The sequence below is a fragment of the Crocodylus porosus genome, unplaced genomic scaffold (assembly GCF_001723895.1).
Source record: "Crocodylus porosus isolate Cpor-Errol unplaced genomic scaffold, CroPor_comp1, whole genome shotgun sequence".
NCBI classification, from domain to species: Eukaryota; Metazoa; Chordata; order Crocodylia; family Crocodylidae; genus Crocodylus; species Crocodylus porosus.
The window spans coordinates 184,552,927-184,571,076 of record NW_017728906.1 but is presented as its reverse complement, the minus strand read 5'-3'; positions in this window follow the sequence as shown (position 1 = coordinate 184,571,076).

Below are 18,150 nucleotides of genomic sequence, written 5' to 3'. Positions count from 1 at the left end.
GAACTGCAGTAACCAAGGACACGTTGCATCCTCCATGGGAAAAGCCTACAGGAGAAACCAGATATTTTAGGGAAGGAATTTGGAAATAGGAGTGGGGAGAGACTGCAATCATAACATTAATTAAACTATTTAGAAGTCCTCACTCTTAACATAATGGCACCCCATGCCCCTTTCATAGCTACAGAAAAAGCAAAGACACTTTAGTGGCCCCAAGTCTATTTTTTGAACAAGCGTCATGGGAAATTTTGACTTTTCAATCCTACCCTGTGGCAGAGAGAAGAGAAGATAAAGGGAGAATTTCCAACAGAACAGAAATCCTGGCTCTTGACCAGCTGTAATGACAAGCAATCAACCATTTCAAACTGCAATACCTGCTACAAGAACAGCTGATAAACAAACAAGGAACTTTATTAATAGTGACTGCCCCATGGGTTAAACGTGTCAATGAAAAAACTGTTATGCACTCTCTCATTTGTAATCCTTCCAATTGCAGATCAAGGACATCCCTAATGTCTGATATCCACCGTGCATTGTACAAGCTTCTCCAGCATAATTTTGGGCCAGATTGCCATACACTGTACTCACTGCAGTCAGTAGTGACTCCTTCAAAGTTCTTATTTTCATCCATTTGTACTCTGGAAGTGTTTGTAGCCTACTTGACCTTAAAAAAAAAAAAGGTCACCAAAGTCTCAATCTTCATTTACAGCAGTGGTTCTAAACCTCTACCAGTTTGCAGCTGTCGCTCATTTTTTTTTTTTGACTACAGAAAATTACAACAGAAATTCTTTTGTTATAAGTAACTCAAGACCACAACAGGTCAGGATGTTTTTGACACTATGGATTCATATTTGAAATCTTGGAGTTTCACTTGTGAATTGCATGTAGGTGTTTCACACCTAATGAGTGCTAATATTGTGCAACCCCCTTAAAAGGATCTCATATCACCCTGGTTGAGTATCAGTGATTTATAGCATCCTGAACAATACAACTAACCGTACAAAATCATAAGCAATTCAACAATGGAATTATATTAAGTAGGTTCAATTTACAGAAGGAGGATACAGATTTAAAATCTCACAAAAGATTAGATGTTAAATACCAAGTGTTCTATAGGTTATATAGGGAGTAGAGTACAGCAACCAAATGTTCAATGTTTGTAGGAGCTGTATCTATGGACACTATTCACGAAAAGTGAAAACTTGCTTGGCAAACAAAGCACCCTAGAAATCAGTCTCAATTTGGTGAGCTTTCACTCATTAAAGTTTCCTTTCCCAAGCCTTGAATTCAGGGATACAAGATCTACTCCCTCTTCTCTATACTATGTAAGATTTTTGTAGAAATTTTAATTCTTAAATCAATGTGTAAAGAAAACAAACAATCAAACAAACAAACAAAAAAAATCAATCAGTAAACAGACTTGGGAAGTCCCATTAGGTTTGAATGAGGAAAAGAGCAAAAAATGGTTCTCTACAACAGCTGATCCAACAAACCAGCTTACAAAGCATTATGTTCATGGGTGTATCTTCTGTTCCATTTTCTTATAAGTAGTGAAATTATAATCTATTGTATATGGATATTTTCTATAACTTGTTACTGGTTTTCCCCGCTGCCGCCAACCAACCTTCAAAAAAAGTATTAATTAAAAAATGAATGGTGTTTTGTTATGTAATTGTCTGGTGTCTCCCTATTGTAGCTGATATCAAGATTGTCATGCTGTAACTTAGGACCACTGGAATAAGACATTTGCACATACAAGGATGCTGAGCGCGACTTTGAGGCTATGCAGTCACTACAGTGGTGTAAAGGGCAAATCAGGTCCACAAATTCTTTACCTCCATAACCAATTCCAACCATAATGATGTAAAAATAATTATGACTAACCAACACTGCTCTGAATCTAGACCATGATGGTTCAAAATTAATTTCCCAGCACCTCAAGACACAGCTCTGCACTAAGAGTTTTGCTTAATAAATACAAGAAGCTTCTTGAAAGAAAAATGTACAAACCCATGCCCAGGGCTGGCCCACAATTTTTTGGGGCCTCCTGCAAGAAATAGTCTTGGGGCCCCCTGCCCCAAAGAAGCCGGGGGGGGGAGGGGAAGGCAAGTGGCTGGACATGAAGCTGGCGGTGGCGGTGTTGGCAGTGAGCAACTGGCCACTTGCCACTTTAGCTGCAGGTTTCGCAGTATAGGACTGGCCAGCCCTGCCCATGTCTTTTGGATCTTTCATTTAAATCACTTTATCAAAGAAAGAGAGCACATGAAGACCCACTGAGGTGTCTCTTGCAAAAAGCTATGCTGCCCAGCCCTGTGAAATTATTCTCCCTCTTCATTCTAGGTAGATTCACCTTTATTATAGATAATCCTTATTCATCTAATTTCTAGGACCTCTTTGGCTTATTGCTAATTGTTGTTTTAAATAATCTCATTAGCAGCTTTTCAAGACTTCAAAAAGCTAGCTGCTGATTAAAAACATAGATTTGCCAATGTGCTATTTCACACCTTATACCCTTCAGAGAGTTCAGATAAAATACCATATGTTCTTTATTTTACTGCAACTTTAGTTGCTGTCACTTTATCACTTCTTTCTCAAACTTCAGTTGTTGCCAAGGCCACACACTGAGCTCATACTGGCAAAATACAGTCAAAAAGCCCAAGGCTGAATCAATTAGATTTTTGCAGGTTAGTCTAAAACATGTAGATTGGACTGATAAGCAAGTGAACAGACACTCACTTCTGATACCGGAAATGCAGCCCCATGCCTGCAGTGGCTCAGGCCAGAAGCCAGGGGATGATAGAGCAAGCTTCCTCACTTGGCAGAAACAAACAGCTTGGGGCAAGGCTAGCTCACCCACCTTGCAAGGGGAGAGATTGCAGGGAGGTGCAAAGCATCCTGGGATGCTGAGTTAACTCAAATCTGGAGGGGATCTGGGACAAATGTTTAATAAACTGATTTTGCCTAAATCAGTTAAGTCTGATACTACATCCATCCAGATTTATCTTAAACTGGTTTCAGTCATTTTGAAAGCAGTTTATATGCACTGAACCTCTGTTGTGTTATAAATCTGAACCAGTTCCAATCACTTATACCGGTTTATGTGCAACTTCTGTCCAAAGTTCCCTTCACTCCTCTGTCCTATATCTAACATGACAAATTCATGCAATTCTCCACTGGTTAAACAGTCTCTGAATGCTTCTCCATCTAAAGTATTCTAGACATTGGTCTTATTCAGCCACTGCTTCTGTCTCCATTTGACATATGCTACTTCACTTCCAATACTTTCCATTTATTGCTACTGCTTAATACACCATTCATTATGTTCAGGATCATAGGAAAGTAGGGCTGGAAGATACCTCATGAGATCATCTAAACTATTCAAGCCAAAAGTTTGTCTTGAAAATTTCCAAGTAGGAGATTCAATAACCTTTCTGGGAAGCCTGTTCTAATGCTTGACCATCCTCATAATTAGGGCCTGGTTTAAATTCTGGACCCAGCACATTAATATCGTGACCGATCATGGTGTGAGCCGCCATTTTCATCCTCATATTGTGGCAGCCCCCATGCCCACTGACTGACGGGGCAGGTTTAGGGCCAGGTGCGTGGGGAGGCTTCTAGGCTACAGCTCTGGGCCCAGGGGCTTAGAGGAGAGCCCCTAGGGGGAGAGGGAAGCAGCTGGAGAGGCGGGCCACCAGGTGGGGGCAGCAGCTGCAAATGCCAGGAGGGAATGGGGTCCCAGTGTTGGGCAGCCAGCTCTGCACTGCCACGCCAGGAGGAGGGTGAAGGTACACTGGGTGCCACAGCTTGTTTCAACCCCTCCCTGCACAGCACCTGGCTCATGGAGAATGATAGGAACAGTTCAGGCTGGGTAAGGCCAGGCTGGGCATCTTGGGTCGAGGCATCACCCTGCCTTGCAGACCAAGAGCTCCCCCGGGGGCCCTGCACCTGCCTCACAGCCCTGCAGGCCCCAGTGCAGCAGGCTGTCCCGCAAGGTGAGGCAAAGCAAGGGTGCCCTGGGCCCCATGGCCACAGGCAGCAAGACCTGGGGCATGGTGGGGCTGGTTTGGTGGTTGAATAAGACTCCAGCCCCTACCATACTGGGGGGGACCTGTACAGACATACCTGTACAGACATAGTTCTTCCCCCCACTACAGTAGCCTCATGCCTGTAGATTGGTGCCAAGGGGGAATGCTGGCAGCAGTGGGCAGCTTCACCTTCCCTGGCCAGGCTCATTGGCTAGGCACTGCTATGAAAGGAAGGGGACAGAGACCATGTAGGTCCCATTTTTTTGTTTTGTTGCAACAATATGCCATGATAGGGCCGCTGGCTGGGGAACTCCCCAGCAAATAGCCATATCATAGTATTTCATTGCAAACTGCATTTTTTGTGAAAAATCACTTAATGATTTTCAAGAAAATTGTGAAATTGCGATTTAGACCAGGCCCTACTCATAACCAAAAAGTTCTTTCTAATCTCTGCCCTAAATTTTCTCCATTGCAGTTTGATGCCATTGCTCCTAGTCCCGCCTCCTACAGCTAAACAGAGAAGTCTATATAAATGCCCTCCAAGTATTTGACGATTGTTACCAAATCTCCCCTCAGTGTTCTCTTCTCCGGACTAAATAACTCTGGTTCTTTCAGTCTTTCTTCAGAGGGGCTTCATAGGCCGCTAATTATTTTTCCTGCTCTCTATCAGGCTCTTTCTATGGTACCCACTTCTCCACTGAAGTGTGGAGCCCAAACCTGGTGTAAAGCTGAGATCATCACAACGCATACATTTACATTTACTCACATTTCCATGAGTCCAGTGATACAAATCACTTTACAATGGGTCAAATACTTGAATCCTCCCATTTTTTGTTTTAAACTTCTGAAATGGCATGGAGAATTTCATACTTTAACTCCACACAAAAGACCTAGTATCATTAACTGAAAGAGACTAAGACCATATTTCAGTTTCCTGCCCCTGTCCCCAACTAGTTTCTTCTACACCTCTACTGCTCTATCCTTTACTAAGTAGATCTTAATTCCCCACCCCACCCCCATCTCAAAGCCATTCACATCCACTTCCCCTAACTGTGGTCACACCTTGTTTTCAAATAAAATAGACTCGTTTCCAAACAAAAACAGCTACCCATCAAAGTAACTTGGCTTCTTTTGGTTTTAGTCCATGTCCCCCTCTCCCACTCATGCTTCTCTGCTTTAACATACAATAAAGAGGCCAGAACCCTGCTTACTGTACCTCCAAGGCAGACAAGTGGGGAAGTTCTGAGCACTTATTTCATGCTACAGCTTATGATCGATAACAAGGAACAGAATCTGTAGGTAAAACTGCCAGGTGCTTGCTAAAGGCTCTGTGAATATTCTCTCCCATGTCCTGCATATACTCATTTGCTTGCATACCACATACACCTTCCCTTCTCCCTGCCTCCTGCCAGTAATCAGCCCTCCAACATTGAGGTGTGTACCTTAAGCGCGAAAGCCAATTCTTCTTTTTGGAATAGCGGCATGGAAATACTGTACTGCAAGACAGTTGCCAGCTTCTCAATCAGGCAACAAGCAGGAGACATGAAATAGGACGTTAATCATTTCACAGCTGCTCTCAGACTGACAACAATTTTGGCTTGGCAGCCAAATAAACAGCAAAAAACTGTTGCCAATTCAAAAATGGTTGCGAAAGGGTTAACCACGAACTTCCTCTCTTCTGCTTGCAGTCCTAGAAAGAAGCTGGCAGCATCTTGCAGCACTTCTCCATGGAAAAGGCAGCTTTAAGTCATGACTCTGGAAAAATCTCTCTCTACATTGTGCCTTCCAAAAACAAGGCACGTGTCTTGGTTGAGGGAGTGTGTATGCAAGAAAATACAGTACGAAACCTTTCCTGGAGAGCAGTGTTAGTGCTGAAACCCCAGGGGAAGAAGGCTGGTCACTCATTTTACTGCAGAAGCAGAAGCCACTCCAACAGTTCAAATCATATTTTCATGGGTAGGTCAAAAGTTTAAGTGACTGGCATTTTTGGACTGTGACAGCAGTTTGTGAAGCATCTCATATGTTCCAAGTCAAAACCATGTAATGCTCTTTCAGAAACAGATTGGAAGTTAATATATTATTTGATGCTATGAAATGGGTTATCCTTTTTTTTTTTTTTTTTTTTGACAAGCCAAGGCTTTCTTACTTTGTATTACAACAGTTGATACTCTTTTTATATCAAGGCGTTTCAGTGAAAAGAAAAATATTCAAGACTGGGCACCTTAAGTAAATACTTCATTTTTAACATTATTAATGTTCAGGTACTATTTTTCTACCCAAATATGAAGATACCAGAGAATGGAGGTGGAAGACATTTAAAGGAAGGAAGGTCAAAAACAAAGTAGATAGAGAGTTTGAGTTTGACGGTTAAATTTAAAAAATATTTCCACATGTCCATCATTTTGTTCTTTGTTTTTTTTAAACCACATATTAACAACATTGCCAATTCTTCTACAACAGTATCAGTTTAACTTGCGACTGATAATTATAACAGAATCTGTGGGTAAAGTACTAAGTACTTGACAAAAAGTCCAAGGAACGTACTGAAACAGCACAGACAGGAATAAAAAGTAGGAAACAAACATTAAAAAGCACAACTCAAGAGGATAGTTGAAAACGTCCTTTGTGATGGGGTGGGGAGGAGCCAGGGGGAAAAAGAAAGTATTCTACTCCATCACATTTTGCTGAACGTGTACATTTTTGATAACCCAGAATATTTTTTCAAAAACACATGATCACCTCTTTAAAATTGATTTCTACAGTTAAGTTCTTACCCTTGGCTCATCTTCTACTTGATCATGGCTGTGGAAGTAACAAACAAAGTCAACAAGTATGATTGTTCAGCATTAACTATTAAGGAAATTATGTCTACTTTCTCTGATTTATATACTGTAAACCCCAGAGATTCTGTCATTTGCCAATTGCATTTAGGACACTTGAGCAACTGTGAGAAAAACCAGTTTATAGATGTGTCCTGTACAACTATATTTGTAAATAAAGTAAGGTTGTTTTTACAATTATTATTTTTTTTTTACAAAGCACACAATTTTTGGCATCAGATTCGTAACATCTATGATGTGACAGGTGGCTGGGTTATAGGAGTGTCAGTGAAGCAGAATCATTTATATCATCCAGCAGTCAGATTCCTGTTTAGCAAGCATACTCTGAAATCACATGCAAAGATGCCTCGTCTAGTTACTCTGTCAGCCATGAAAAAATACAATCCATACTAATGGACTGAACAAGAGAGCAGCAGATTCTCCCCAGGATAGGCAGCCAGAAGAAATATCACAAGTGCTCCTCAAACCTCAGCTTTTCAAAATGCACACTAGCATCCCTCACCATCTTTGTTCTCTCTGAATGAATCCTGATGAAACATGCCCTGAAAGTCAACAGATCTAAGTTATTTTGGATGCAGAAAAGGAAGCGATTCAGAAGCTGACAGGCCCTCTTGGAGAAGACCCGGCTAACAGCTTACTTCCTATAATATAAAAATATGTTTTTGAGCCTTCAGTGACTACAAGTGAAGCAGAAATACCTGAAGATGAATGGAGTCTCTCAGATAAGTGACTTTCAAGTTATTTAGGGTTCTACTGGCTTAAACACAATATACTGCTCTGGTCAGAATCAGACCATCAGTACAAATCAAACACCCAATTAACTGTATTCAGTGCCTTAGCTGCCATTAGATTGCTGCTGCTATGGGCCAGAGCAAACATGCTCCATACCCCAGACTGTGGCAAGGCAGAGCTTTCCCAGAGCATGGAAGGTATGGGTGTGCAGGTGAGAAGTGGCAGGAAGGAGAAGAGGCTGCAGAAGTGCAGGGAAATTGGGGAGGCAGGCAGCAGCTATGGCTGCTGCCCCCATCTCCTCCCACCACCACTTCCTACTCAATTCCAAGACAAGGGGCTCCCCCCCACATTAAATGGGTCGGGAACCTCATTTTGGAATCAAGTAAATACAGTAACTCTCAGATGAGCAAACCTAAAAGATAATAGTTATGGAACATGTATTGAATTCCTCATGGTGAGTCTCCATTTTACCCAAGGTTTTCAATAATTTAGGTATGCTTTGTGGAGAAAGTAGCATTCTAATCATATCAGATAAGCAATTGTCAGAAATTATAAAATAAAATCAACTCCCCCATCCCTCCATCTTATTCTTGATTCTTTTATATCAGGTTTTTGTCAAAGTACACTCCCTTCAGCTGCCACAGAAGAGCAGAGACTTAACAGTGTTGCTCTTGAATGGACAGAGGTGCCCTGCATCCAAGTCTGCAGGGCCTGGAAGCAGACACTTTTAGATGCGTTTCCCTTATGGCTCCACTGAGCTCACACAGTAAAATGTTTTAAAAGAAATAGGAGAATGTGTCAGAAAAAAGCCTTTATTAAAAACATCTTAGACAAGAGGAGCTCAAAATGTAAACACAATCTTCTGCCCATTTCTGCAAATCCTTTTCTAGGTCAGTTCTTTTGAATATGAATTGTCAATTAAACAAAACAAGATCATGATCTCTTCTACCCAAGAATTTCTTCGGCATACTAAGCATGATGGGCTAAATTTGTCTTAGGATTTTCTACATGCTCAAAACCTTATTTTTTTGAAGGACTGGTTTGAAGAATTGCACCAAATTCATCAGGCTCATTAAGTTGATGTTGCATCCTCTTAACAGGTGAAACAAGCATTTGAGGTTCTGTTTTATTTTCACATTGACAGGAATGAATTAACACCATTCCTATCCAAGTATAGTAAAGCCAATCTATAGTGCAGTGGTTCTCAACTGGGGTGTCACAACACTGGTACTGCCTTCATAGTGGCAGCATGGAAAGACTGCCTCACATGAGCTGCAGCATGAGCCAGCCCTCCTCTCTGCTTTAGGGTTATCAGAAAATCCTAATGAGGCAGGACAATGAGTGTGTGCTGCAGCCCTCCCCAGTCTGGGTGTGCAGCAGGAGCATTGGGGAAGTTTTACTTAGAGACTGCAACACCCAGTTGAGAACCACTGAGGTAAACAGAGGCAGCACCAACTGCAGTTCTCAACCAAGGGTGGCACCACATTCAGAAGTGGTGGATGGTTGCCCTGACTCTCAAGAGGTAGACAATACTGCCATTAATTTAAAAAGACACCCACACACTTAAGGCATACTGCTCATCACAGAGGCATAGCTGTTAGATGAAAAAGACTTATTGGGATCATCTAATCCATCCATCCATTTGGCAGGATTGCATCTGATTTGTGCTTATTGAGTCTATAATAAAAAAACATTGTCTTAAAAAGTGGCCTGTGAACACTGCAAAGCTAAGCAGCATTTCCTCATAATGCAAACAAAAAGATCTACTATGAAAGAATTTCCCAATAAATAAAAAAGATTACTTCAAGGACTCTGACTTAAGACTAATCAAAGATCATCAAATGGCAGAAGTTATTCACACTTGGTGGATTTTACAAAAGCTTTTGACAATCTGCACTGAGGCTCACTTTTGAATGTCTTCAGATATTCTTGCATACCAGAGGTAACCCCCACCAAAGCTCTATAGTAAGGTAGAGCTTGCAGCATCAAAATAAAAGCAGACAGAGCGGGTGGTTTTAAAATGGTAACTGGTGTCCAAGATGCACTCTCTTACCTTTGTTTAGCATGGCCATGGCTGGATGGATACAACACAAGCATTCCATGGCTTAATGGTACACTAGAAGATTTAGGTTTTTCTGATGACACAGCTCCTCTGAGGTTATGTCTACACTGCAGTTACTGCTGTGATTGCAGCTTGTGTAGACATAGTTTAAAGCTAGCTCAGCTAAGTAGCTCAAGTACTGATAGCAGCAAAGTTGCTGCTGTAGCAACAACAAAACTCAGTGCAAGCAACTAAACTCATCCCAGAAGCTGGATCAGTACATGGGTGGTTAGCCTGAGCAGTGACTGCAGTGAAGACATATGTCAAGTGACAGCTCAAATAACAAGCTACTAAATACCAAAAGCTTCTCCAGCACCACAAGAAAATTAGTGCTAATAGTTAACTACCAAAAGAGAGAGAGAAAAAGAAAGAAAACCTAATGAGAAAGTAAGCAACTCCCAACTTCAGCATTACATTAAAGGCAGAAGAATCCAAAGGCAAGACAGTTCACACCACTTGTCCCCACTGGCTTACATGTTGTTGCTGGCATCTAGGCTAGGGACAGAAGTTACACACAAACTGGTTTTAACCTGTAACAGAACAGCAGTTCAATGCACATAAACCAGTTACTATATGGCTAAACCTGACTGAATGTAGTACCAGACTTTATTGATTTAGGTTAAACTGGCTTATGGAACTTCTATCCCAGACCTTTCCTGGTTCAAGTTACATTACAGTCCCCCAGCATCCCAGAATGCTTTGCAGCCCTGGGCTGGGCTGTCTGCTCAAGTAGAGCAGGGTTGGCCCCACCCCTCTGCTCTCTAGCCGGAGCAGTGAGGACTGGCTGACAAGGGGGTGGACTGGGAAACCTGGCTGGGGATGCAGCCCGGCCTGCCTGGTGGAGGCACACTTTTCCCCACTGGACTCGACGGAGCAGAGGCGTGAGCCGGCAGACTCAGGTGGATGGGAGGGTGGAGTCAGCAAAGCCAGGGCTAGCAGAGCAGGGGGGTTTAATTCCCCCCTCCCACCAGCACAGGACTTCAGCTGGGGTCTGCCCAGTTTTTCCCCCACCGCTTGCTGCTCAAGTGGGAGGGAGCATGGCCAGAGTGAGCCCCGGGCAGCAGTTGGAGAAGTGGGGTGTAGGGAGGGGGATTAAAATGTTCCCTCCCAGTGGCACAGGACCCCAGCTAGGATCTGCCCGGCTCCCCCCCCCCAAACTGCTGCCCAGGGCTGGCTCTGGCCACACCCCACACTATTTAAACTTGGGGGGGAGGGGAATGGGGGGGAAGGGGGAAGCCAGGCAGACCATGGCTGGGATCCCATATCAGTGGAAGGGCAATCCTACCCCCTACCATCCCTTCACCTCAGGAATGTCACCTGTGGTCATGCCCCCCGCTGCTCAAGGACAAGCCTAGCAAGAGCTGCTTCCCCTGCTCCCCCTCCAGGCATACTCTGGCTGGGGTCCCTGCAGGCCAGGGTGGGGGTTTAAACCCCACCCCAATCATACTTAGCAGCCTGCCAAGGCCTGGCCATGCCTCCCTACCCCAACTCAGCTTCCCTCCAGCCTTCTGGCCACTGCCGAAGAGATGATAGGGCTCGCTCTAGCATCCCATGGCTTTAGCCTGAGCCACTGCAGACATGCGGCTGCATTTCCAGAATAAAAAGTGAATGTCTGTTCACTTACTTCTTGGTTCAATGTACACAGGTTAGACTAACTTGCAAAGATTGAATCAATTCAGGCTCAGACTTTTCGAATGTTTGTACTTAGCCCTAGAAAAAACTAATGCCAGAAACTACAGATGTCACAGCTCATTTGCTACCTTAGCTCAGGCTTGGCTGTTGAGAGGCATACAACTCAAAGGCCAAACTCAGAATTTTTCAAGCATTCTCTTCAGGTTCACATATGGATGTGAAAACCAAGTATTCAGAAGGTACAGACAAACTAAAGGTCTTGAGAAATTAGTTCAAATGAAGTCGTAACAGAATCTGAGATCTGTCAGTGGCTTCAGCAACTGGTTCCCTCCAGTTATCCAGAAAACAGAGAGACTGAAATGAGGGGCATACACAGAGTACAGGGAGTCTGCCACAGCAGTTATGCCATTAGGCAAAGACATGGAAAAGACTAATTGAAAGAATCCCTCGGTGCAGTCCCCCGAGGAGAACTGTGGAGACTCAGGGTGCCTGTAGATATGGGGGATGCCTGCTCTGAAGCACTGAAATTGCAGCACGTTGGAGCAGACCTGATTAACTAAGTCTGCTCCGACGTGCTAATTAGCACGCTGCAGCAGCTCTGACATCTCATGTACTCTGTGTCCCCATGCTTCAAAATGGTGATGGAGGCACTAACTAAAGCTCAAACAAGCTTTAGTTAAAGCATGCCCTCCACCATTTTAAAGCTTGGGAGACTGAATATATGAGATGCTGCAGGCGCTTTATTTAGAGCGGCTCCCACAAGCCTCTCTAATGAAAGCGCCCCTCCTCCCACCCTTGGAGCACATGTAAAGATGCCCTTAAAGACCATGTTGCTGCTTTTTCTTTCAAATGGCCAACTTGGAGCAACAATTATGGGGTGAAGATCGACAGCCTGGTCATGGCCCACCTTGCTACATGGAAATCCAAAATAGCAAAATCCACAACTAATATCATCACAACAGCGACCGAATGCCCAGTGGTCTCCCAGTCAATGGAGCAATTACCATAGAAGACCATGCTGAGAACAGCCCCAACTACTAGGGGATGGTGGCACCTTCTTCATGCCACGAGTAATTTCTAGCAGCATAGTAAGGATTCAAAATCTAAAGTTTCGATTTTGGGTAGTTTTTTCCTATTTATATACAAACGAGGCCATTTGAACAAAACAAAAAATGAATTTCATAATACTGAATAACAAAGAGCATGAATGCCACAAACTAAGTATTTGGTCTCTTTCCTTATCAGTTTATCATATATTCTGTGTTGAATATGCCTCTGATGTGGTAAATGAATGTGCAGCTGGTTTACTCCAGATATGACTGAGTGAGTTTTGTATGGCTATGCCCAGATCATTTATTTTTCTATTATATACATTCAACAGGTGTTCAACTTGTTAGGTGCAGAGACTCAGTTCTGAACCAGTCAAAATCTACTGGTGAACCCAACACAGAAGGGCACAAGTACACATATTTCAGAGACACGGTAATTTTTCCTGGTTAAAAAATAGCTGAAAAGAGGCAAGACAGCACAATCCAGGATCACGCAGAAAACTGACTGGTGAATTATAGCTATGAAGTTTGTAGATACTGCTCTATTATATCTCCTGCTTCCTAAAGTAATTCGCACATCAACCACATGTTTTGAGACTAATATTTAAAACTATGCCTCAAATTTGACTGCTCTTGCCCATTCTGCTCTTTAAAAAAAAAATAGTGTTATCATAAAACACCTTATAGTTCATCTGTGAAATCTGCTATAGAGCAGCATTTTTGTTGATTTGCTCATTTATCTAGCATTGTTTGCTTTGCTTTTCCCAGTCTACAGGTAAATGACATGACCAAACTGCTGCTGGAGCAGGATGTTTGAGAGATGCTTTCTGACACCTCTCAACAGATGTTCAGGTGTAGATTAAGAACCAAGGGCACTATTTGAAAAGAGGAAGTTGATCATGTGTCCCAGCCAATACTCCCTCGCAGTAAATTAAGTTCTAGTGCCCTCAGCTGTGTAAAAACTATTGCTGAACAAATAAATGCTGTCACATTATACACTGCTACTGTCATCTCACTCACTGCTATGGAAAATTATCCAAAGTACCTCTCATTCCTGGGGCGTTATATAAAACCAAATTCTATTACGAGACATTGGAAAAGATGCACGTGGTAGGAGCAGTTGATTTTCAAACAACCTTTCTGAAATGTATTTTTTTATGTAGCAAAAGGATGAACAACAAATGTAAGACTTGAAGTGGGAAATGCTTTAATATTTCATGAATATTAAGTTACCAAAAAACAAGGGAGAAACAAAACTGCTTCACATCTATCGTTAAGAACAGGAAGCATGATAGGTTAGTTAAGTATTATAGTCTCCAGGAGTCCCCCATCATCTAAACACCCGTCTTCTGCTCATGAATGCCCTTTTTTCTTAGGCACAATTACAATAATTGGAGTCTTCAAAAGGGTCTCAACTTCTCAGCGTGGTGTCCCAGGTGTGTCAGGTATTTTACCAACTGCTGACTAGTTGGACCTTACTTCAACTCCATGTGTAACATACACAAGATAAAAGTATCACCTGTAAAAGCTATCGTGATGGAGTTGGAAAACACTGCTGTACAGTTGCTAAATAATAATAATAATAATATAACAATAATAATGAATTTCCTGCTGATGAAAGTTACATGTGGAAGTTAAAGCCAGTTATGTAACTAGCAATAGGCATTACCTAAAAAAAAAAAAAAAAAGACTTTTAAGCTAAACTCGGCCCACAGTACATAATGTTTACCATACACTGTACATATTCAGTCCAAAGCAGCTCCTCAGTTTTAGTTACCAGTCCTTTTAATTATGCTGTTTAATTCTACATGGATCATTTCTCATTGCACAAATTCATGAACAATTAGTTACTTTAAGATCTTGTGCACTATTCTATTCTATTAAGCTGTAGTACTTCACTAGTAGACTTATCTTAAAAAGCAAGTGCAAACAGTCCTAACAAAGTTCTTTCTATTGAACGCGTGTCCATCAGAAAACACAGTTTGGTTTTGCTGATGCAGATAATATACACCCAGAAATGTACCAGTAGTGTTGAACTCTATTTATAATATCAGAAGATATTGGTCATGCCATCCTCTGCAACAGGAACTTGGTATATTAAAATTCCAATCAGTCACTAGGTCTGCAGGTCTATTTTAACAATGTGGTGAATCAACTGATTCTTTAAAAAACTCTTGCCAAAGTATTTTTAAAGATTTTATAAATATTTAATCTTGGATGTCAGGTTCTCTCTCAATTTTAATGGCTACAGTATTTGACAATTTTACATATACTGCTGTCTTCTCTTGATTTGCAAGGTTTACTGTACTGAGTTTGTGGGGGGGTTCAGTTCACTGGGTGGGCATGTGCAACAAACAAACACATACAGTGGCTGTGTTATAACTCTAACAAAAAAGTATAAACACTGATGGTGCTCTCACACCTTTATTTGGAAGGGAACACTCAACATTATGATCTGCCAGCATAAGCTATCAAATGCAAGCAGCAGGTGTCTGTCCTTGCCATTTATTAAGGAAGACATTTATTTGCTGTTTTCAAGCCTTCTTTATTTGACTACTTAAGCTGAGGTGAGTAAAGATGAAGAGGCACAAGATATCTTAAAACAGTGATTCCCAAGGTTATACTGCAAGAGTGGTAGAATGGTGACTGAAGTGTGCTGCTAGTTTTAATGCAGAAAAAGGTGTACCCAAGACATTAAAAGTCTGGGGAAACATTGTCTTAACCAACATGCTTCAACTCTAAACTAGGGGTCACCTCTCGGACAGAGTACATTACTGCTAAAGCTTTTACTGCTCTTCACTTGAGGAATTTCCTAAGAATAGATATTTTGGACAATTATTTCATCTAGACACCTGCTTCCAAAGAACTGCACTGGGACATGATGGGTTTTACCCAACTTGACAACTGCTTTTCTTATCATACCAGCCTTGGCTGAATTTCAACAAGAAACCTACGGGGAAAGGCTCCATCCCAAAACCATCCAATCCCTGATACTGTCATGATAATTGTGTAAAAAATCTTTGATTACATGTCTGTATCTTAACCTAGGTCTTGGGTGACAGTCAGCAATGAGATGTGCTGTATTCTCTATTTAGAGTAGGGATGTCAAACATCCAGCCTGCAGGCTGAATCCTACCTATGGAGCCTTATGGTCCAGCCCATGGGTCTCTAGACTGATCCAAAGACTGCATGGGGCATGCACCGGCTCTGGCTCTGCTGCTCCATGTGGCACACTGGTTAGACTCAGTGCCACGCATGTTGCATGCAGCACAAGGGGTGTTCAGGGTGTGTGCTGCATATGGTACCTATGCTTGACAGGCCTTGCATGCTAGTTCCAGGGGCAGTCTGGATCAGGCTCCCAGGCTGCCCATGTGCAGTACGTGTAGACTAGAGCAGTGGTCTCCACACTTTTTTGATCACGCACCCCTATCTACATAAATAGAAGTTCTAATATTTTCTTCCCGCACCCCAATGGATAGTCTTGTACACACCCCACTTTGGAGACCACTGGACTAGAGGGTCTTGCTCTACAGAAACAAAAAGGGACAGAGATACAAGTGGCCTGTAACTGGGACAGAAGTGGATTACATCTAAAAATTAAAATGATCACTGAGTGAGAACAGAAGCTATGTAAGACTTTCCCCAATAGGTTTTACTTTACATAGCTAAAAGTACTGAACGCACCAAGTCAACGCAACTTAAAGCTACACACTACAGTTTAACATTAAAAATGTCTGCCCTCCTTTTCAGATGCTACTTTTGTTATTGGAGTAGTTTAGCGAAAGTTCAATAAACTAATCAAATTCTGACACTGACTTTCATAAGAGTTTTTTCTTTGCCTCTGAACAGCCAACCAGCGGGTATTTGCATATGCCATGCACGCTCAACCGCAAGACACAAAACATACTGTCATATGTTTCAAGTCTTCCTTCAAATTGGATGTGGTCCAACTGGTATCAGGTAGAATATTTAGACAGCGTGTGGGCACAATGTTTATTAGAGGTCTACATCTAATTTCTAAATACGAGAACAAATTACTATTTCCACACCTCTGATCAATGACAACTGTTCTTTACTGAGATGCATGTCAATCAAATTTAAGGGAATGATTTTATTAGCTTTTTCAGTTAATAGGGATAATTATATTAAAAGAGATTTAGAACTATATAGTTAAAAACCCTTCAAGTATATGTACCCAATAATTTAACCATATTATTCCTTTTGCCACATGCTAAGGTAGGTGATATTAAACATATTTACAAGAATACACTGTTAAAATTAGGTCTGGGTTCAGTATTGTTATGGCACTTTCATATTTAATCATTTCCAACTGCAGAATTCATACGAATGAGAGAGAACATATGGTGGCTCTGAATTCTATTTTGTTGATATTACAAAGCAATACTAAAGTAGTAACAGCCCAGAGACTATAAACAGAAGTTGCTCCTGAATAAGCAGCCCTGTAGTCCTTTAAAAATGGTTTTAGATCAGGACAGTTTGACCATGGAGACATGCCGTAAGAACCATACCTGGTACCCTGAAGCATGTAATGTTTCAACCGTTGTAGTCCTCTAAAAATAGTTTTAAACTAAGGCAGCGTTTTTCTTCTACATTGTCACTAATATGGCATTTTGTTTTGCACACTGGCAACTCCATAGATTAACTAAGAAATTCAGCACTCTAGGTAAAACATCTTACATCAAGGCTGGGCAAAATACTGCCCATGGGCTGGGTTTGGCCCACTGAAGGATTCTGTCCAGCCCACAGCAGCTCCCTCAGTTGTGGTACATGGGACTGGTCCCACCACCTCGGGCACATGGTGGGGTGGGGTGGCACAGTGGCCAGACCTGCTTCCTGGCAGCAACGGTTCCTTCTGGCTGCTGCTGCTGCCAAACCCAGCCTTGCTACCCAGGTACCCCAACCTGTCTGCTCCACACCCACTGACAGGGGTAGGACTTGCACAGGCAGGGTACACAGCTGGGCAGGTGCGATGGAGCCACAGGCAGGCAGGGAGTGGTGTTTGGGAGCAGGATGGGTGGGGAAGGCCAGGATCATGAGGTGAGATCAGAGGGTATTGACAGCACAGGGCCAGGGCCTGGGGCAGAGCTGAGATCTACTCCTTGCTTGCCCCTGTCCACAGAACCAGCACCCATTGCAGGGGTGTGGGGGCAGCGAATTGTGGCTCTGACCCAGACCCCAGCCCCACGCCATGAGCCCAGCTCCCAGCTGCCACTCACTGCCCGCCTGCGGCCCCATCCCAGCCAGCCAGCCAAGTGGAGAGCAGAGTCACTTAGGGAGTTCTGGTGAGCTACTGCGTGGGGAAGGGAGGGTGCTGACCCAGCCAACAACAGCTCACCGTAGTTTCATAGTTAGTAGGGTCGGAAGGGACCTGAGCAGATCATCAAATCTGACACCCTGCCATGGCAGGAAAGAATGCTGGGGTCAAACGACCCTGGCCAGGTGTCCATCTAGCCTCCTTTTGAAGCCCCCCCAGGGTAGGAGCCAGCACTACTTCGCTTGGAAGTTGGTTCCAGATCCTAGCCACCCTGACAGTGAAGTAGCACCTCCTGATGTCTAGCCTGAACCTATTCTCAATCAACTTATGGCCGTTGTTTCTTGTTACTCCCTGTAGTGCTCAGGGGAACAGGGACTTTCCCATTCCCTGCTGGTCCCCCCTGACTAGTTTACAGATGGCCACCAGATCCCCTCTCAGCCTTCTCTTGTGAAGGATGAACAGGTTCAGGTCCCATAGCCTCCCCGCATAGGGCCTGCCT